The 22,851-nt window shown below is 46.3% G+C and overlaps 7 pseudogenes; all 7 read right to left on the reverse strand.

Annotated features, from left to right (window-relative positions):
• Nucleotides 1-952: 952 nt before the first annotated feature.
• On the reverse strand, nt 953-1,071 carry LOC143937271 (5S ribosomal RNA; annotated as a pseudogene).
• Nucleotides 1,072-17,618: 16,547 nt separating this feature from the next.
• Nucleotides 17,619-17,738, reverse strand: LOC143936847 (5S ribosomal RNA; annotated as a pseudogene).
• Nucleotides 17,739-17,833: 95 nt separating this feature from the next.
• LOC143936848 (5S ribosomal RNA) lies at nt 17,834-17,952 on the reverse strand (annotated as a pseudogene).
• Nucleotides 17,953-21,250: 3,298 nt separating this feature from the next.
• On the reverse strand, nt 21,251-21,369 carry LOC143936742 (5S ribosomal RNA; annotated as a pseudogene).
• Nucleotides 21,370-21,469: 100 nt separating this feature from the next.
• On the reverse strand, nt 21,470-21,588 carry LOC143936849 (5S ribosomal RNA; annotated as a pseudogene).
• A 316-nt stretch (nt 21,589-21,904) lies between these two features.
• On the reverse strand, nt 21,905-22,023 carry LOC143937725 (5S ribosomal RNA; annotated as a pseudogene).
• A 471-nt stretch (nt 22,024-22,494) lies between these two features.
• Nucleotides 22,495-22,613, reverse strand: LOC143936834 (5S ribosomal RNA; annotated as a pseudogene).
• Between the last annotated feature and the right edge of the window lie 238 nt (nt 22,614-22,851).

A 22,851-nucleotide genomic window follows, 5' to 3' on the forward strand; every position in this document is an offset into this window, starting at 1 on the left:
TCGCTGTGGGCAACAGGCTGGCACCATTCTCCACATTTTCTGGGAATGCCCTAAATTACAAACATTCTGGCAGCCTGTCCTGAGACTCATCCACAAGTTCACAGACATTTCCTTAGCCAATGATCCCGCAGCAGTTCTTCTCAATCGAACTCCTATGTCGAGAAAGCGTTATCATAAGTCCTTACTTAAACATCTCCTCAATGCAGCTAGGGCCTGCATCCCAAGTCAGTGGAAACAGCAATCTGCTCCAATGGTGACCCAGTGGTTCGCAAGGGTAAATGATATTGAACAAGTGGAAGACCTGACTGCCACAATGAGGGATAAAACGGAGGAGCATGGGAACAGATGGTTCTACTGGACCCAGTTTCGCTTTTCGGAAGAATACCTCGGCGAGACATAGTAAGCTCATGGTGATTATTGGAGATCGCTGTTCCAAACGTTGGACAGCTGATGAGCTGGTGAGCCGAGGGCGTCTCTTGCTCCCTGGGAGGGGACCCCACCCTATCCACTCTACCCACGACACCCCCTTACCCCTTCTTTTCCTTTTCTGCCATTTCCTTCCCCAATCTTCTCTTTCCCCTTCTCCCTCCTTTCAGTTCTACTATTTCCCTTCTTAACTCAAAAAAGGGCAAAAGAAAATGGTATTTTCCGACCCCATTTGACTACTACACAATACTCTTCCCCTATCTATGGATATCTAAACTCTTCGAGGGTAGCAGGGCTAGTATCAATAATATTTTAAGTGGTAGAGGATCCCAACGAGATGGAGCTTTAATCTCATCTTGATATGACCGCAAAGCTGTACACGTGCTATTCTCCTCAGACTTCTTACCATTGGCTCTGATATCCATGCAATATGATCGTTTGTTTGTAACTATTTGAATCACACATTCTGTGAAGTTGCCTTTGCATTGTATGTCGCATACTACTAAATAAAAAAAATAAAAAAAGAAGCCTATGGCACCTGGTATTCCCAGGTGGTCTCCCATCCAGGTACTAACCAGGCCCGACACTGTTTAGCATCCGAGATCAGACGAGATTGGGCGCTTTCAGGGTGATGGGGCCGTAGGTGATCTCTTCGGGCACTCTCAACCCTCTTGACAAACGCCAAGATGGTAACCTTGGGAAACAAGTGAAAAAAAAAACAGGTCAAGGCCAACAACATAAAAAGAAGCCTACAGCACCTAGTATTCCCAGGTGGTCTAGCAAGTCTGCATACTCCTGCCTCTCTGTGTAACCCAGCCTCTCTCTCTCTCTGTATACCCTAGCCTCCATCTCTGCATACCCAGGACGTTCTTCTGTATAATCTAGCCTATCTGTATAAACTAGCCTGTCTTTTGTACACATTAGCCTCTCTGTATAAACTAGCTGGTCTTCTGTATACACTAGTCCGTCTGTATACACTAGCAAGTCTGCATACTCTAGCCTCTCTGTGTAACACAGTCTCTCTCTCTGCATACCCAGGACGTTCTTCTGTATAATCTAGCCTATCTATATACACTAGCCTGTGTTTTGTACACTTTAGCCTCTCTGTATAAACTAGCCGGTCTTCTGCATACACGAGTCTCTCTGTATACCCTTGGATGTCTTTTGTATACACTAGCTGCTCTTTATACATTAGCTCTCTGTGTACCCAAGCCTCTCTGTATACACTAGTCCGTCTGTATACACTAGCAAGTCTGCATACACCAGCCTCTCTGTGTAACCCAGCCTCTCTCTCTGCATACCCAAGATGTTCTTCTCTATAATCTAGCCTATTTGAATACACTAGCCTGTCTTTTTCACACATTAGCCTCCCTATATAAACTAGCCGGTCTTCTGTATACACTAGTCCGTCTGTATACACTAGCAAGTATGCATACTCTAGCCTCTCTCTCTGTATACCCTAGCCTCCATCTCTGCATACCCAGGACGTACTTCTGTATAATCTAGCCTATCTGTATACACTAGTGTATACAGACAGACTAGTGTATACAGAGGACCGACTAATGTGTACAAAAGACAGGCTAATGTATACATATAGGCTAGATTATACAGAAGAACGTCCTGGGTATGCAGAGCGCTCAGCTTCAAGGTATGGCCAACGTGAGTAATATGAAGGACACTCCTCACCCCCGCCCCCACCTACCAGATCTGACTTTCATCCCCTTGCCCTCTCTGCCCCGGTCATCTGGTGGCAGTTTTATGCACTCCCTGGCCCCCACCCATTCATAATCCTTACTGACCTTTCCTTTCCGCTGCTCACAGGAACACACTGGATGACTTGTCTAATTAACCAACTTGTACAAGACACCGCTATCCTCCTGTCTGACACCGGTCCTCCTTGGAGGCTTTACCCCTCACTGTTTGGGTGGCCCCTGCCTCTCCCTGGATGCTCCACATATACCACAATGACATTGTCAGAGGGGCACCACTTGACAGGACACGGGGCTGTCATGCCGGGGGCATCTCCCATTGGAGGAAGGGATGATGGCCCCAACCCCTTGGCAGCAGGTTCTTTCATGTACAGACCAGGGCGGCTCATCTTCTCTTCTGGAGTCTTGACCTTAGATGGGGGAGTTGCACTTTGGGGGGTCTGAGTGATACCTAGTGCGCTGTACTGGAAGGGCTTGACAATCCCGCATATGTGTCCCCTCCCCCTGGTTGCGCCCCTCGTCCCCCCCTCTGGCTCCCACCTACTCTTTGCCGACATTGCCTTCTGCAGCTTTCGGGGACCCTGGATGACTTATTTATTGAGCCTATTGGTACGAGACACTGCTTCCCTCCAGGGTGACTCTGGACCCCCCTGGAGGATTTACCCCTTACTGGATGCTCTACACAGCCCCCGATGGCGATGCAGGAGAGACACTAATTGGCGGGCCCCAGGACTGCTGCTCGGGTGAAGTCTCCCGTTGGATGGAGGGATGGTGGCCCCAGGCCCTTGCCTGCCGGATTTTCCATGCACCGACCAGGGCTGCTCCTCTTTCATCTTGATGTGGTGACCATGGAGGGGAGGAGTTGAAATTTATGGGGTCCGCGTGTTTGCTGGTGGGAGTGCGCTAAAGGACTTGACATTTCCGCATGTTTGTTCCCTCTCCCCTGTTTCCCCCCTCCCTTCCCCCCCCTTCCCACCCTTCCCTCCTTTCCCTCCCCCTTTCCCCCCTTCCACTCCCCCTTTCCCCCCTTCCACTCCTCCTTCCCCCCTTCCCTGCCCCTTTTCCCCCCGGGGCGTGGGCGGGGGAGAGGGGGTAAGGAGAGGACAATCTGCCAAAGGGAGAAATGCATTTGTTCGGGGACTGCATGTATTTTAGGGGTATGGGACGGGGGGTGGTGGATCCCATTCTGTGATGCCTTTTCTGTTGTGACGGGCTCCCTCGTGCATGCCTAAGTTTAGGGCGAGCCGAGGAGACCCCTCAGTGCTGACAGTTATATGCTCTACCTCTGTTTTGGTTATAATATTGTTTTTTGGTTCTATGATGTTACTGATTGTCTTTTATTTGCATACTGGTATCAGACGTGACATTTACCACTGCCAGGACTGGGGGGACAAGGATTCGGGGGCTCCCTATCCGACCTGTCTACCCACCAACCCAAGTAGGACAGCGCTTTAAACCCAGTGTACATCTGGTAAGCGCTATAGCATAATTGTGCTGTTTTAGTATACCCTTCCTGTACTGTTGAGTGCGGACAACCCTTAATTTCCCTCTCCCCCTGGGGTTGAGGTGCCCGGCCTCTTTTTCCCTTTACCTTTCCTTCCATTTGCCCTTCCTTTCTCCCCTTTAGTTCCCGCCATGCATTACCTACCCAAAACCTACCTTGGTTCAACTTTCTTTGCTTTTCTCTGACGTTCCCCTCCCCCTCCCCGAGGAGCGATGGCAGACTCAGTCAAGGTCACCTCTCTAAACGTTAAGGGACTGAACTCCCCTGAAAAACGGTGGATCCTCCTGTGAGAACTGAAGACTTCCTGTACTGATGTGGCCTTTATACAAGAAACACATTTTAAAAATACTAGCCTCCCCTTTCTATGGTCGAGATCCTTCCCTAAGGTCTACCACTCTACTAACCCCTCCTCTAAGACCAAGGGAGTCTCCATTCTGATCTCTAGCAGGCTCCCCTGGGTTCTCCAGGATTCTCTGGTGGACCCTGGGGGCCGATATCTTTTTCTTAGGGGCCACATTGGAGAGCGCCTTTTTACATTTGCCACTGTGTACGCTCCCAATGATCACCAAGACACGTTCCTCAGAACTACCCTGCACGGCGGATGCGTTACGAGAGGACGTAGCGTCCGCCCGAGGGGAGGGGCCTGCCAGCGCTAAGCCCACCGCACCGCACCGCTGATCAACAGCAAGAGATGGCTAGGAGCGGGGAGGTGAGAGATCCCAGCCCAGCCATACGGAAGCCCTCGGTGCGGTGCTGCTAACACCTCGCGTTCGGAGCACGGAGCTTCCCCAGCTGCCGCTTTACATCACGTCGGCCAGTCCACCCCCTCCCCCCCCCCCCATCACTCTAGTCCACAACGGATCCCCTCTGGCTACACAGCAGGACTCTGGAGGCATACGGAGGAGACTTTTTAGAGCCTGGATCGGATAGGAGAGCAGCGTGACACAGCATGGACTAGGACGGTAACATTTTTTAAACCACAAAAGTGTTGCAGTGTAATTATATCTACTCAGGGGAATCCAATATCATACCTGGGAGGTTAAATGTTTGCTGGTTAAGCAGATAAGGAAGTCCGACTGTGGATATGATTCTCTGGCTGCATGCTCCCTCCGACAGTTTTGAATGTAAAGTTCCTATAGTGAGAAACCATTGCAAGGTTGTATAAACCAAATTAGGATCGTGCTTGCATGGTATTGGCCAACGCTCAGTTTACCAGGAGAGGTTAATTTGGAAGGTGTTTTCCCCAAACAGTGGTGGAGCCGCACGATCAATATGTATTACCTCTCCAAAATCTATCTTAATAAGGCTGCATAGACTATCACAGGTACATGCGACATTTCTACATGCGATACAATACGGGAGAAAAACAGTCGCATAGTTCAAACGAGGGGATAAATACCTGGTGTCAGGATAAACTCGCTCAGATAGGTGGAGGAAGTGTATGGTTTCTATTCTTGAGATAAATGTACCGGCTGACGAGATGTTTTATGTTAAATGAGCAACATAAATGAGAAAATCAGTATACATACATCAGAGCGCAGATTTAATGGTGTAGGATTGTAAAAGGCCTTTTTATCCTTACCCTCTTGCGGTTTCGGATATTCATAAGAGCGGATCAGATTTTTTTGATTGGACTTTAAAAAAAAAAAAAATAAATAAAAACCCAAGAGGAGAAGTTATGGCTGGAGGAATAGGCGCATAGAGATTTGCAATGCTACCATAAGTTCTTCTTCTTTTTTCTCTCTCCTTCCTGTGTGTCTCTCCTTCCCTTTGCCCCTCGCCGTCAGGATATACTGTCTCCGCAACAGGAAATCGAGCAGATTACCCGAATCGCTCTCAATTTTGTATATTATACAGGAAGAGGGAAAATTGCATGACTTGACCATAAGGTTCTTTTTATTTTCCCCCTGTGTATATTAGATCACGATAAAATTTTCCTTGATATTAGGATATCGTTTCCTCCTTTTCAAGGGATGGCCCTGTCCTTAGCGGAGAATAGAGTGGAGCTCCCAAATGGCTGGATGGCCCACCTCCCCCCGAAATAAGATATAGATGACCTTTGCCCCCGTTCTGCGAAATCAAACAAGATACTCTATGCAAGGCCGGCCATTGAAAGATAGGAGGTGCTAGGCACTTGACAAGCCTCAAGGTGACTCGTCAATCCCAGGACCCATAGGTTTTTAACCTAGGAGAGGACTGGCGCGGTTGGAGGAAGATATCAAGACAAAATATAACGGGGTGCAGTGTATTATTCGGTGAGAAGAAGCTATTGTTAAAGGTCCCCCAAGGGGTGTTGACAGCAGTACACAGACATAGAGGGGAAAAAGGTTGGGAATCCCTAAATAGGGGAGCAAAGAAGCAATCTGGACGATCAGTTTCATAGAGGGAAAGTCGCTGGAGGAAGCGACTCCATCGAAGAAATTAGACCCAAGGGAAAGAGCTATCGGGGGGTCTAGGACCCACCAATTTTGAGATAGACTGAATCATGAGTAAGTCAGCAAATAAGATGGCAAAAGGTGGAGCGGCGCGGAGCATAAAAGATAAGAGCTTAGATATGTCAATCCAACAATATATGACACAAGGAGCAAGCCCAAAAGAAGTTGGACTGGAGAAAAGACAATCAACCATATCAGAGTACAAGAAGGGAGTGGGCAAGCATAAGGGTGGTGGATCACAACATACCAGTGAGGACACAATAACGGAAAGTGACTGGGAGAGCAGCAAAACGGAAGAAACAAGGATAGATGATCTCCCACCCTCAAAAGGAGAAATGGCGGAGATGCTCTCAAAATTAGAAAATGCAATTAAAACGGACATCAGGGGGCTTCGAGAAGACCTAGGCGGTCTGCTGGAGAGAGTAGAAGCTACAGAAAACCGGGTAGATCTCCAAGCCATAGAACTAAACAAAATTAAAGATCAACTAAGAACACTTCAACTAACACAAAGGAATACGCTGTACAAATTGGAAGATCAGGCAAATAGAAGTAGAAGGAAAAACTTGAAATTGCGCTCAATCCCGGAAACAAAAGGTGAAGATCTAAGAGCAATACTAAATAATATTCTCGCCCCCTGCTGGGGAAATGAGATGGGAGCTCTACCAAGGATTGATAGAATACATAGAATTGGTAAAACAAGAATTAGAGATACGGATAAACCAAGAGACATAATAGTGCGGTTCACATTTTTTGAGGAAAAAGAAGTAATTTGGAAAAAGTTAAGGGGAAAATCCCCTCATGTACTTGAAGGAAGAGAAATACAGATATTCCCGGATATGGCACCCGAAACGTTACTAAGGAAAAGACTCCTGAAACCTTTGATAGAGGAATTGCAAGCTCAGAACATAAAATATAGATGGGGGTTTCCCGCTTGTTTAATAGGGAACAAAGACGGTAAATCAGCGAAGCTGGTCTTCCCGGAAGATCTGGAAGATTTTTGTGAGAAACTGGAAATACGCCCGCCTATACTCCCCGGGTGGCAGATGGAGTAATGGGCTCATCATAGGGGGGGAAATGGGTTCGGGGAAGGGGTGGGAGGGAAAAGGGGAAGGGAATAAGGAAAATACAAATGTAAACAAGAATGTGAGATTCAATACCTCCCGTCTTTTGGGGAGAGGCGGGAGAGGCGCAGGTGGAAAAGCCCCAAACCCTCTCAACAAATAGATTAGGAGATGGTAGGGGTTTGTACGGCCATTAACCTAACAAAGGCCACTAATAGGCCAGGGGAGTTGGGGGGGGGGGGAGGTAAGGAGGGAGGTGGGTAGGGGTTGTAAAGAAAGGTGGGAGGGAGGGGTGGATAGGGGAGGTTGGGAAGGGATAAGGGGGGGAAAGGGAAGTAAAGTGGAGGAAATGTGGACCACCTTAGTAAACAAGATAAAAAGCACCTAGGTAGGGTAGAGAAACGTAGGACAATTAGATGGGTAATAGTAAAAAAGATGGTTTGAAATTTATGTCCTACAATGTGAAGGGCCTGAACACCCCAAGCAAAAGACATAAGATTCTAGCTGAACTGAAGCGTTATGAGGCCGATGTTATATCTCTACAGGAGACGCATATCTCCCTCGCATCAAACATTAGATTGTATTCCAATAACTACCCGGTCTGGTTCTATAGTGATACTATTTCAGCCAGAAGTAGAGGGGTGGCGATAGGGTTCTCCAGAAGAATAAGGTTTCAGTTAAAGGAAAAAATGTGTGATGCAGAGGGAAGATATTTGTTCCTAAAGGGTACATTAGAGGAATTGGAGTGTACTTTGGTTAATATCTATGCTCCTAATAGTAACCCAATTAGTTTCTTAAATAAGATATTATACAAACTTATGGACTTTAAAGTAGGTTATGTAATTTTGATGGGAGATTTGAACTTCTGCCTCAACCCGGATGTAGATAGTTCTTCAGAGGCACAAAAGATGAGAAGCTCAGCGCACAAAAATATAGTTTCAAAGCTATATAACAACCAATTAGTGGATGTTTGGAGAGCAAAAAATCCGCTGTCACGTGATTATTCCTTTTATTCATCAGTCCATGGAACGTATTCACGCATAGACTACATATTCTTAGACCATAGGCTTTTGGAACATGTGATGGATTCAGGGATAGAAGTGATGACTCTGTCAGATCACGCCCCGATAAAACTATCCCTAAACATCTCAAGGATAGGGAGGAATTTCCCTGAATGGCGGCTGAATGAAGAGTTAATGCTCAGGGAGGAGGATAGGATAAAAATTGCGAGCGAGATCGATCAATATTTTACATCTAATGATACTGAGGGAATTAAAAGAAACACGCTGTGGGATGCACATAAGGCCTACATTAGGGGAATACTGATATCTTTACAATCTAAAAAGAAAAGAATGAGAGCCGAAAAAATCAATAAATTAATGATAGAGATACACTATTTAGAACAAGACCATAAAAAAAAAAGTCTACCCCAAAAAGACCTGGTATTTAAAAAGTTACTAATGGCAAGGATGGAGCTGAAGGACCTTTTGGACCAGGAAGCTGCAAAGGTATTTAAAGGGTTGGCCAAGGAACAATACCTATGGGGAGATAAATCAAGTAAGTTTTTAGCTAGAATGTTAAAAAAGAAAAAGGGGAAAAACTTCATTGGGGAAATTAAGAATAAAAATGGAAAAGTGCTCTATACTACCAAAGATATAGCAGAAACTTTCAGACTATACTTTGAACAGATATTTGCAGACAGCAATAAAAAGGCCAAATACGGAGACAAAGAGCAGAAGATCAGGGAATTTCTTGGGAAAACTACTCTGACTAAAATTACCCCCATGGAAAGGGATATACTTGAAAGGCCAATCTCGGAAGAGGAAATAGTTAGAGCACTATTAAAATCAGCACCAGGAAAATCTCCGGGACCAGACGGTTTCACAACATTATACTATAAAACATTCAGAGAGGCCCTTGTTCCTCAACTATGTCGATATATGAACGGCCTAGGAGAAGAATATAGAATGAGTAATGAGGATTTAAAGGCTACAATTACTTTAATACAGAAGGAGGGCAAAGATCCTACACAGTGCACCAGCTACAGGCCGATTTCGCTGTTAAACGCGGATACAAAGCTTTACGCTAAAATTCTAGCTGAGCGAATGAAGGGGTTAATGTCTGCACTGGTTCACCCAGACCAGACGGGCTTCATAGGGGGACGAGAGGGAAAAGACAACGGCATAAAGACACTCCTTCTGCTTCAAAGGATGCAACAGAGTGGAACCCCCAGTCTGCTTCTGTCGTTGGACGCACAGAAAGCCTTCGACAGAGTAGACTGGGGGTTTCTGTTTAAGACACTAGAGGAGATGGGGCTAGGATCTAAGATGTTACAGAGGATAAAGGTACTGTACGAACACCCAAAGACACGTATAAAAGTAAATGGGGGTATGTCGGAGCCTTTTGAAATGGAGAGAGGTACTAGGCAGGGCTGTCCGCTTTCACCCCTTCTGTTTGTGCTCTCTTTGGAGCCACTCTTGGCGGCAATAAGGGGGGACCCTGGTATAGAGGGGGTGAAAGTGGAAAAAGCCGAATATAAATACTCCGCGTTTGCGGACGATATCTTAATATACCTAAATAACCCAAAGACATCGATGCCTAAATTATTTAAGCTACTCGACCAATACGGGGAGGTCTCAAATTTTAAAATAAATAGGTTAAAATCGGAGATAATGAATATTAACATGAACAAGAGAGAGGCACAAAAGGTACAACAAAATTGGAAATTACCGTGGAAGAGCGAGCTTAAGTATTTGGGGATAAAATTAGCAAAAACAGTGAGAAAAATGTACCGCTGTAATTATATCCCGTTACTGGACGAGATACAGGCAGAATGTAAAAGGTGTAGCTATAGGGCACTATCATGGCTGGGAAGAATAAACTCATTAAAGATGATAATATTTCCTAAGATCTTATATAGGTTTCAGATGCTCCCTATTTCTCTGCCCAACGTTTACTTGGCAAAATTAAAATCTATATTAATGAAATTCGTCTGGAAAAATAAAAAAGCTAGGGTGGCCCAAGCGACACTTCGACAACCAAAGAACAGGGGTGGAGTAGCTGTGCCAGATGTGCAGACATACTACGAAGCGGTTGTAGCGTCTAGAGTGAGTGAATGGAGTATAAGAGATAATATGGAGAAAAGATGGGTGAGTTTGGAACACGATTTATGCAGAACTAAATTAGATAAGCAAATTTGGAATCCTCCATGGGAGAGAAGGGTATTTTTGGAAGGGAATAATATTACACAAAACACATTGCGGATTTGGGATAAGATATATAAGCAATTTAACGGAAAATACAATTCACCACTTATAGCATTAAAGAATAATAATTTTTTTTTACCAGGGTGTCAGGAAATAGGAGGAAATTGGGTTAGAGAGGAGGTAAAATTAAAAGATGTAATGAAAGGGGAGAGATTAGCACCATATCACGAATTGGCACAAAAAAAAGAGATGATGATAATTGATGAGTGGAGGTACGCTCAGCTTTCTAGTTTCATTAAAAAGCTCCCTGTACGGGATAGAAATGCGGAAGATCTGACCCCTTTGGAACAATTATGTACATTAAAGACATCAAAGAAAATTGTTTCGAGATGGTACAGAACGTTGATAGAGGGAGTAGAGCTGGGGGTACCTGCGTACATCAAAAAATGGGTGAGGGAATTAGGATCACAACCAGAAAACACAACACTAAGGAAAATATTTAAATTAGTGCATGGCTCGGCTGTAGACGCTAGAACGGCGGAAATGAGCGCCAAATGTTTGATGAGATGGTATTATACCCCAGAGAGGAAAAGTAAATTTCAGCAGGACGCTGCCAGGGAATGTTGGAGAGGATGTAGAGAGGTGGGTACGATGGCACATTTGTGGTGGAGTTGCCCAAAAATAAAACCCTATTGGAACCAAATCATAGCCCACATTAAGGAGATTACAGGCAAGGAGGTGAAGGCTGACCCCTGGGTAGTGCTATTTCATGGGACAAGAAGTGGGCTTAGACAATATAAGGAATCGGTGATACCCCATTTGCTGAATGCAGGCAAAAAATTAATACCGAAGAAATGGCAAGAGAAGGAAGCCCCGTCAATGTGGGAATGGGTGGATTCGGTAGAAAAGACTTACAAAATGGAATGTCTGAGAAGTAGTCGGGAAGAGCAGAATATTACCCCAATTATAGGGAAGTGGAAAAGCTGGGTAGATTTTAGGAAGAAATGGCTCATTTTAGAGGGGTTGAGGAAGCCCTAAAAAGGCACAGTCAGGTACTATAAGGTGCTAACTAGATAGAAATTAAAGTACGTATGGTAAAACAGGATAAGGTGGTCCACAGATAGGCGGGGGGGGGGGGGGGGTTAGGGGAAAAAAGGATGAAGAAAATGGGAATGTGTGACAGAGAGGGTTGAGTAGTTTAATATGTGAAATAGTAAGTTTGGTACTAACACTCCCAATAATAAAAAAAAAAAAAAAAAAAAAAAAAAAAAATTTTTTTTTTTCACCACTATGATGTGACTGTTGGCAGGGACGCTGAGCTGAAAGCTGAGGTGGTCCCATAGCATTTAAATTGATTTACACTGAGTGGAAAGAAAAGAAAAAGAAAGAAAAAAAAAAAAAGAACTACCCTGCACAGGTTATGTGACTTTCGGGAGGGCCAGTTGATATTAGGTGGGGACTTTAATGTCCCCTTTCGCCATCGGTTGACACTTCTGCCTCTTGCTCCTCGCTCCTCATTTCCTCTAGAAAGCGAATTACTAAGTGTTTACTGAATGACCAATTTGTTGTTGTCTGGGGTCTGCAACACTCTGGGGAAAGGGACTACTCTTTTTGCTCTTCCCCTCACAAATCATACTTGAGGATAGACTTCTTCTTGATTCCACATGACCAACTGCACTTGGTGAGCTCTTCCTCCATCGGCCATATTACTTGGTCCGACCACGCTCCTGGGGCGCGTATTGGACTGGAATCGAAACAAACTTTCTAAGCTCACTCCCGAATTCCGCTAAGAAGCGCCATGTGGTGCTATAAGTATTTACCCACAGAATTTATGTCACATCCCACTATAGGGGCTTAGTTGAAAGTCAGTCACCTGATCGCTACCCAAAACACACTCACGTCTTTGACTTCCCCCCTATTCCCTATACATGGCCATCCAACCTTTGAACTGGGGACCCACTTAGAAATTCCAACCTAGACAATGCATCTAAATTCGTCATTGATGGAAAATGGCCTTCTTTCTCAACCCTAACAGATCCGACAGGGCTTTTCCAACTGCCTTTTTGGAGAGCGGCGCAACGACATCATTTTCTCCATTCCATCCCCAATCCTCAAACGTTCGCCCGCCCTCAGACGGAGTTTGAGACTCTATGCAGGAGCAAAGGCTCTTTGGCTCACATTCTCTCTCAAACAGATTACCCACACTTAACCTGTCTGTCCAACTGGGAAAAGGACCTTAACCACTTTCAGACCGGACCATTTTGCTGGTAAATGACCAGAGGTCTTTTTACACTTTGGCACTGCGCTGCTTTAACTGGTAATTGCGCGGTCATGCAATGTTGTACCCAAACAAAATTTGCGTCCTTTTCTTCCCACAAATAGAGCTTTCTTTTGATGGTATTTGATTGCCTCTGCGATTTTTATTTTTTGCGATATAAACGTAAAAAGACCGCAAATTTTGAAAAAAAATGATATTTTCTACTTTTTGTTATTAGAAAAATCCAATAAACTCAATTTTAGTCATACATTTAGGCCAAAATGTATTCAGCCACATGTCTTTGGTAAAAAAAAAGTCAATAATTGTATATTTATTGGTTTGCGCAAAAGTTGTCACATCTACAAACTAAGGTACGTTTTCTGGAATTTACGCAGCTTTTAGTTTACGACTGCCTATCTCATTTCTTGAGGTGCTAAAATGGCAGGGCAGTACAAAACCCCCCCAAATGACCCCATTTTGGAAAGTAGACCCCCTAAGGAAATTGATAAGAGGCATGTTGAGCCCATTGAATATTTTATTTTTTTGCCTCAAGCGATTGAATAATGACAAAAAAAAAATTTTTTTTTTTTTTTTACACAAAGTTGTCACTAAATGATATATTGCTCACACATGCTATGGGCGTATGTGAAATGACACCCCAAAATAAATTCTGCTGCTTCTCCTGAGTACGGGGATACCACATATGTGGGACTTTTTGGGAGCCTAGCCGCGTACGGGGCCCCGAAAACCAAGCACCGCCTTCAGGCTTTCTAAGGGCGTAAATTTTTGAGTTCACTTCTCACTACCTATTACAGTTTTGAAGGCCATAAAATGCCAACATGGCACAAAACCCCCACAAATGACCCCATTTTAGAAAGTAGACACCCCAAGCTATTTGCTGAGAGGCATGTTGAGTTCATGGAATATTTTATATTTTGCCACAAGTTGCGGGAAAATTACAAACTTTTTTTTTTTTTTTTTTTTTTTCACAAAGTTGGCACTAAATGATATATTGCTCACACATGCCATGGGCATATGTGAAATGACACCCCAAAATAAATTCTGCTGCTTCTCCTGAGTACGGGGATACCACATATGTGGGACTTTTTGGGAGCCTAGCCGCGTACGGGGCCCCGAAAACCAAGCACCGCCTTCAGGCTTTCTAAGGGCGTAAATATTTGACTTCACTCCTCACTACCTATTACAGTTTTGAAGGCCATAAAATGCCAAGATGGCACAAAACCCCCACAAATGACCCCATTTTAGAAAGTAGACACCCCAAGCTGTTTGCTGAGAGGCATGTTGAGTCCATGGAATATTTTATATTTTGCCACAAGTTGCGGGAAAATTACAAACTTTTTTTTTTTTTTTTTTTTTTCACAAAGTTGTCACTAAATGATATATTGCTCACGCATGCCATGGGCATATGTGAAATGACACCCCAAAATAAATTCTGCTGCTTCTCCTGAGTACGGGGATACCACATATGTGGGACTTTTTGGGAGCCTAGCCGCGTACGGGGCCCCGAAAACCAAGCACCGCCTTCAGGCTTTCTAAGGGCGTTACAGTTTTGAAGGCCATAAAATGCCAAGATGGCACAACCCCCCCCCAAATGACCCCATTTTGGAAAGTAGACACCCCTAAATTTAGGGGGACACTAGTGAGACTAGGTAATAAATGGCGGGTGCCCTGAAACTATAAAAAAATAACTAACCAACCAGCGTCACCTGTAACAGTTATATGGTGATCACTGGTGAAAGGGTTAACTAGGGGGCAATCAGGGGGCTTTATGCGGTAGTATATGGGGGTCCCTGGCGCTATAAAAAGCTGCGGCGAACCTAAATACCTACCTGCCTAACTAGCGTCACCTGTGACACTAATACAGCGATCAGAAAAACGATCGCTTATTAGGCTGGGTTCACACTGGAGCGATGCGGGAACGCCACGAATGCGCGGCGGGTTCCCGCATCGCATGCCTCCCGGCGGCAGTTCACACTGCCCTATGCGAACTGCTGGGAGTGTCAGTGAAATGTTACTGACACCCCCAGATCAGTTCGCATATCGCAGTGCGATCTGCAAACTCGGATCGCATGGTGTGAACACCCATGCGATCCGATTCTGCTGCGGGCCAAAAAAAGGGTCCCGTGCGAATTTGCGGCGGGTGCGGCGGGTGTGGCGGGTGCGGCGAATGGCTGAACTCGAATCGCACAGAGATCGGATGTGATTTGCACTGCAGTGCGGTGCGAATCACATCCGTTCTCAAACCGCTGCAATCTGAACCCAGCCTTAGTGACACTGGCGACGGGGGGTGATCACGGGGTTAAACCTTTATTGGGGGGGTTAGGGGGGTACCTTAGAACTAAAGGGGGCTAACCCTAACTGCCCTAACAGTTATTAGTCACAAATGACACCCGCCGGGTGATCAGGGGGTTAAACCTTTATTAGGTAATAAATGGCGGGTGCCCTGAAACTATAAAAAAATAACTAACCAACCAGCGTCACCTGTAACAGTTATATGGTGATCACTGGTGAAATGGTTAACTAGGGGGCAATCAGGGGGCTTTATGCGGTAGTATATGGGGGTCCCTGGCGCTATAAAAAGCTGCGGCGAACCTAAATACCTACCTGCCTAACTAGCGTCACCTGTGACACTAATACGGCGATCAGAAAAACGATCGCTTATTAGGCTGGGTTCACACTGGAGCGATGCGGAAACGCCGCGAATCCGCGGCGGGTTCCCGCATCGCATGCCTCCCTGCGGCAGTTCACACTGCCCTATGCGAACTGCTGGGAGTGTCAGTGAAATGTTACTGACACCCCCAGATCAGTTCGCATATCGCAGTGCGATCTGCAAACTCGGATCGCATGGTGTGAACACCCATGCGATCCGATTCTGCTGCGGGCCAAAAAAAGGGTCCCGTGCGAATTTGCGGCGGGTGCGGCGGGTGTGGCGGGTGCGGCGGGTGCGGCGGGTGCAGCGAATGGCTGAACTCGAATCGCACAGAGATCGGATGTGATTTGCACTGCAGTGCGGTGCGAATCACATTCGTTCTCATAAACCGCTGCAATGTGAACCCAGCCTTAGTGACACTGGCGACGGGGGGTGATCACGGGGTTAAACCTTTATTGGGGGGGTTAGGGGGGTACATTAGAACTAAAGGGGGCTAACTCTAACTGCCCTAACAGTTATTACAGTCACAAATGACACCAATGCAAAAAAAAAAAAAAAAAATGACATTGGTGTCACTGTGACTGGGGGGCAGGGGTAATTGGGGGGGTGATCGGGGGGTAAAGGGGGGGTGTGAGTGTGCCTGGCATGTTCTACTGTGTGTGTAGAGTGTTGGTGCAACTCACCGATCCGCTCTCCTCCGTGTCGGAACGGAAAATACCGACACGGAGGAGAGAATACATCACTTCCTCTCCTGTGTTTACATTACAGGAGAGGAAGTGATGTCACGGGGGATTTCCATTCGTCGAGAGCGATCGCGAGGGGGTGGCCATGAATGAATGGCCGCCCCCTCATCCCGGATCGCTCTCGAAGAAATGCCGACCGCCGCAGGCACCGGGGGTCGGGCCCCCCACCCGCGGGCAGGCAGGGACTTATATATACGCCCATATGCCTGCCCGTGCCATTCTGCCGACGTATATCGTCGTGCGGCGGTCGGCAAGTGGTTAATTGCTAATTTTCCCCAGCACAGAGACAACGCATTATCACTTTGGCTCTCAAAATGTCGCTGTGCACGAAGATACAGGAGACGAATTTTAAACTTCTCACCAGGTGGTATTTGACACCATCAAAGCTGCAGAAATGTTTCCCCTCTTCCTCGAACATATGCTGGAGGTGTGGAGAAGAAGAGGGCACATTGCTGCACATTTTTTGGTCCTGCCCCAGCTTGGTGGACTTCTGGACAGAGATCCGATGCATAACACAAAAATTCACAGACTTCTCCATCCAGGAAGAGGCTGCATTCTTTCTCTTGCACCATTCACAGATTCCCATTAAGAAGTACAAAAAAATCAATTTTACGGCATGTGATAAATGCGGCGAAATCCTGCATCCCTCTCTATTGGAAAAAAATGTTCCCCCCCCTTTCATTACTCACTGACTTAGGAAAATAGAGGACATAAAAAAAAAAATGGAGGACTTGATCCTCACATCACAAGGTAAACAAGAATTTTTTAAACAAACCTGTCTCAGGTTTGTTTAAAAAATTCTTGTTTACCTTGTGATGTGAGGATCAAGTCCTCCATTTTTTTTTTAATGTCCTCTATTTTCCTAAGTCAGTGAGTAATGAAAGGGGGGGGAACATTTTTTTCCATCTGGTATCTGGTATCTGGAATACCTTTATATTCTCGCTGGAAGGATGTCGCCTGCTATCGCCTTAGTGCTCTGAGCTTTCCTTGACTGGCCCCTTGGACAGTGGCTGCCATCGTGTCTCGTCCCCTCTTCTCCTTTCCTGATCTTTCAATCCTTCTCTTTTCTGCCTTCCTCCCCTATCTCTCACCCCCTCCACCCCCTCTCTCTTTTGGAAAAAGTGGAAAATTGGGAATTACGGCCCCACACCCCCCTCTGGATGGATTATGCCGGAGGGACCTGGGGTTTGTGTGACCCTGGATCTTGGTACAGTACTTTATCCGTGCCTCGAATCATTGTGATTGATGGAAGGCAGGCTCACAGTTGCGAATATACCTGTATCAAGTATTGTTCAGCTGCTTTTTGCTCTGTATTACTCTGTTGCATTATGTACTCGGGGGACCGTCTTCCCCTATTTGGAGAAAAAATTATATTTGAAAAAAAAAAGAAGCCTACGACACCTGGTATTTCCAGGCGGTCTCCCATCCAGGCATTAACCAGGCCCGACCCTGCTTAGCCTCCAAGATCAGACGAGATGGAACAGATTCAGGGTGATGGGGCCGTAGCCGATATCTTCAGGCACTCTCAACTCTCTTGACAAACACCAAGATGGTCACCTTGGAAACAAGCGGAAAAAAATAGGTCAAAGGCAACAACATAAAAAGAAGCCTACGGCATCTGGAAATCCCAGGCGGTCTCCCATCCAGGTACTAAACTGGTCCCAACCCTGCTTAGCCTCTGAGATCAGATGAGATTGGGCTCTTTCAGGGTAGTGTGGCCGTAGGAGATTTCTTCAGGCACTCTCAACCTTGACTAACGCCAATATGGTCACCTTGGGAAACAAACAAAAAAATCAAGTCAACGCCAACAACATGAGAAGAAATCTACAGCACCTAGTATTCCCAGGTGGTCTCCCATCCAGGTATTAACGAGGCCCGACCCTGTTTAGTCTCTGAGATCAGACGAGATCTGGTGCTTTCAGGGTTATGTGGCCATAGGCGAGCTCTTCAGGCACTCTCAACCCTCTTGGCAAACACCAAGATGGTCACCTTGGTAAACAAACAAAAAGAAAAAACAAGTCAACGCCAACAACATAAAAAGAAGCCTTCAGCACCTAGTATTCCCAGGTGGTCTCCAATCCAGGTACTAGCAAGGCCCGAATATGTTTAGCCTCTGAGATCAGAGGAGATCGGGCGCTTTACGGCTTAGCCTCAGAGATGAGAAGAGATAGGGCTCTTTCAGGGTGATGCTGCTGTAAGCGAACTCTTTGGGCACTCTCAACCCTCTTGACAAATGCCAAGATGGTCACCTTGGGAAACAAGCGAAAAAAAAAAAAACGAATCAACGCCAACAACATCAAAAGAAGCCTACAATAACTGGTATTCCCAGGTGGTCTCCCATCCAGGTACTAACCAGGCCTGACTCTTCTTAGCCTCCAAGATCAGACGAGATTGGGTGCTTTCAGAGGGCTCGGACTCTTTCCCCATCACTAATGGGACGAGGCAGGGGTGCCCTCTGTCTCCCCTAATTTTTATTCTGACACTGGAACCACTTATGTGTCACGTTCGGAATGACCCGAATATTACTGGCATATCCAAACCCTCAGCACACCACAAAATTGCGGCGTACGCTGACAATCGAATTTTTTTCGTCTCCAATCCACACATTTCGCTTCCCAATATACTCGCGGCTCTCCGGCGATACGGCAGCCTATCAAACTATAAAATCAATTGCACCGTCGGCTGTATTGAATATATCGGTCCCGGATGGTGAGGCCAAGAGGCTACGCTCCGCTTTTCCATTCTACTGAGCTGAAAAATCTATACGTTACCTGGGCGTTGACATCGCAGCGGATTTGGCGCAATTGTACCCGCTTAATTTTGTCCCTCTCCTGAATAGACTGAAATCTGATTTGGGAAACTGGCATGCTTTAACACTGACCTGGTTCGGGCGCTGTAATGCATTCAAAACGACGGCCCTCCCGCGGATCTTATACTTGTTCCAGACATTACCGATCCGGTTACCCCCAATTTTTTTCAGACAACTGCAGGTGCTGCTCCGGGACTTTATTTGGGCGCGCAAACCGCCCAGAGCCCATTTGCAATTGCTTGCCAGACCAAAGGACAAGGGGGGTCTGGGTCTCCCAGATCTGAGACAATACTACAGAGTGACTCTGCTAGCGAGAGTCGTTGATTGGCATTGTAATGGCCCACACAAGCAGTGGGTGGAGATGGAGATTGAGGATGGATCCATTCCCCTATTGACCTCCCCGTGGCTCCTGTCCTCCCTACCAAAAGATCTCAGAGATCACCCCGTAGTGGGAGCTACGTTGGCTGTTGTGCGGAGGATGTTCCGCTGCACACACTTTGCTCCCCTGCCGTCACCAATGACTCCGGTTATAGGTAATCCAGACTTCCCACCGGGATTTACCAACAAGAAACTGCGACAGTTGACAGTGGTGGGGAAAAAGCGTCTGGGAGAGGTGTGGCCCTCGGGAGGGCTCCCGACCACGCAAACTGTCGCAGAGCTTTCTGACCCTCCGCTTGACTTGTTTATTGCTTATCAACTTCATCACTTTCTTCTGGCCATACAAAGGGCCCCCTACACTCCTAGAGACCTGACGCCCTATGAATCCATCTGTCACAAAAAGGAACCTGTGCGACACACCCTCTCCCTCCTGTACAACCTATTAAGTAGTCAGGAGGAGGAGTCAACCCCACCATTTATCCACAAATGGGAGAGGGACTTTGGCATCACATTTACCCCACAACAGATAGGGAAGATCCTGACATTAGTACATAAAGCTTCCATCGCAAACCAATATCAAGAATCAGGATACAAGATAGTCTCACGCTGGTATAGAGTCCCATACCTTCTGAATAAAATGAATAGATCGATCCCGGATGTTTGTTGGAGGTGCAATTCAGATACGGGGACCATGGGACACATTTTCTGGGCATGCCCGGCCTTGAGGAACTTTTGGGTGGAGGTGACCGGGACAATAAAAACTCTCAGAAATGTAGATATCGCAGACAACCCAGCAGCGTGCCTGCTACACTTGACCAAACAGCCTGTTCGAAAATACAAAAAAACCCTCACGATGCAACTCCTGAACGCCGCCCGGGCCTGCATTCCCACACTGTGGAGGAAGCCTCAGCCCCCATCCAAGGTGCTGTGGTATTCCAAAGTCAATCATATTCTCCGGATGGAAGAATTGACCGCCACCCTTCACAACACTGAAGAGGCATTTAGTGTTACATGGAGGCCCTGGAGGTATTTTACTGGTACTTGAGACTACATTCGGGAGGTGAGCAGCGCCCCTGTCCCAGAAAACGACTGAACATCTAACGTTTTCCCCTCCCTTTTTGTCTTTATTTTTCTTTTTTTCCACGCCACCCCCCCCCCCTCCTCTCTCTCCGTCTTTGCACTCTCTTCTTCCCCCGTCCTTTCTTTTGACTATGCCTTGTCTCCTTACTAGCCTTTGGGACCCAGAAGAACCCCAGGGTTCTGGACACGACTGGTTCATATTTTACTTTGGTTCACATAGGTCATGATCAGCTGGCTCGCTGTGGTCCCAGTTGTTCTCCATGATTACATTTGTCCGAACGGAGCTGCATTAGTTATACTGTACTACATGTCAGAGGTGGGGTTTCTCTCTTTTCTGCATGAAACTCTAGGACTCCCGTCTGAGAACCCAGAGTTATTTGGCTGCCTATTTTTTGTTACCATGTAATTGTGACCCTGGGTCATGCTGTATGGTTGACTGTTATATTTATGTTGTTCTACTTATACTTAATAAAAGAATAAAAAAAAATAAAAATAATAAGTCAATGCCAACAACTTAAAAAAAAAGCCTATGGCATCGAGAAATCCCAGGCGGTCTCCCATCCAGGTACTAACCAGGTCCCAACCCTTCTTAGCCTCTGAGATCAAATGAGATTTGGCTCTTTCAGGGTGATGCAGCCATAGTAGATTTTTTCAGGCATGCTCAACCCTCTTGACAAACGCCAAGATGGTCACCTTGGGAAACAAACAAAAAAAACAAGTCAACGCCAACAACATAAAACGAAGCCTACCGCACCTAGTATTTCCAGGCGGTCTCCCATCCAGGTATTAACAAGGCACGACCCTTTCTAGCCTCTGAGATCAGCGGAGATTGGGCGCTTTCATGGTGATGTGCCCATAGGCAACCGTAGGTGATCTCTTCGGGCACTCTCAACCCTCTTGACAAACGCCAAGATGGTCACCTTGGGAAACAAGCGAAAAAAAAACAGGTCAACGCCAACAACATAAAAAGAAGTCTACGACACCTGGTATTCCCAGGCGGTCTCCCATCCCGGTACTAACAAGGCCCGACTCTTCTTAGCCTCCAACATCAAACGAGATCGGGTGCTTTCAGGGTGATGTGCCCGTAGGCAATCTCTTCAGGCACTTTCAACCCTCTTGACAAAGCCAAGATGGTCACCTTGGGAAACAAGTGAAAAAAAAAACAGGTCAAGGCCAACAACATAAAAGGAAGCCTACAGCACTTAGTATTCCCAGGTGGTCTCCAATCCAGGTACTAGCAAGGCCCAACCCTGTTTAGCTTCTGAGATCAGAGGAGATCGGGCGCTTTCAGGGTTATGTGCCCATAGGCAATCTCTTTGGGCATTCTCAACCCTCTTGACAAATGCCAAGATAGTCACCTTGAGATACAAGCGAAAAAAAACAGGTCAATGTCAACAACATAAAAAGAATACGGCACCTGATATTCCAACGCCATCTCCCATCCAGGTACTAACTAGGCCCAACCCTTCTTAGCCTCAGAGAAGAGAAGAGATAGGGCTCTTTCAGGGTGATGCTGCTGTAAGCGATCTCTTTGGGCACTCTCAACCCTCTTGACAAATGCCAAAATGGTCCCCTTGGGAAACAAGCAAAAAAAAAAACGAATCAATGCCAACAACATAAAAAGAAGCCTACAATAACTGGTATTCCCAGGTGGTCTCCCATCCAGGTACTAACCAGGCCCGACTCTTCTTAGCCTCCAAGATCAGACGAGATTTGGTGCTTTTGGAGTGATGTGGCCATAGGCAATCTCTTCAGGCACTCTCAACCCTCTTGACAAACACCAAGATGGTCACTTTGGGAAACAAGCGAAAAAAAAAACAGGTCAACGCCAACAACATAAAAAGAAGTCTACGACACCTGGTATTCCCAGGCGGTCTCCCATCCAGGTATCAGGGTGATGTGACCTCAGGCGAACGCTTTGGGACATACTCAAAACTCTTGACTGATGCTAAAATGGTCACCTTGGGAAACAAGCGAAAGAAAAACAGGTCAAACCCAACAATATAAAAAGATTCCTACGGCACCTTTAATTAGGTACTATCCAGGCCGGACCCTGCTTATCCTCTGAGATCAGATGAGATCGGGCACTTTCAGGGGGATGTGGCCGTAGGAGATTTCTTTGGGCTCTCTCAGCCCTCTTGACAAATGCCAAGATGACCACCTTGGGAAACAAGCGGAAAAAAAATACCATGTCAACGCCAACAACATAAAAAGAATCCTACGGCACCTGGTATTCCCAGTTGGTCTCCCATCCAGTTACTAATCAGGCCCGACAATGCTTAGCCTCCGAGATCAGACAAGATCAGGCACTTTCAAGGTGATGGGGCCATAGGCGATCTCTTCGGGCACTCTCAACCATCTTGACAAACGCCAACATGGTCATCTTGGGAAACAAGCGAAAAAAAAACAAGTCATTGCCAACATTGGAGGCTAAGCAGGGTTGGGCAATCAGTTTCCTTGCCTAAAATAGGCATCTCAGAACTGCCATCTGGCTACTTCCCGGGTTTCCAACTCCTTCAACTAATCCCAGGAGACAATACTTTACCTCCATCCTGGTGGAGGTTCCAAACAC

This window comes from Lithobates pipiens, unplaced genomic scaffold (assembly GCF_037356315.1).
Source record: "Lithobates pipiens isolate NorthernLeopardFrog02 unplaced genomic scaffold, aLitPip1_a1.2 Scaffold_28, whole genome shotgun sequence".
Lineage (NCBI taxonomy): Eukaryota > Metazoa > Chordata > Amphibia > Anura > Ranidae > Lithobates > Lithobates pipiens.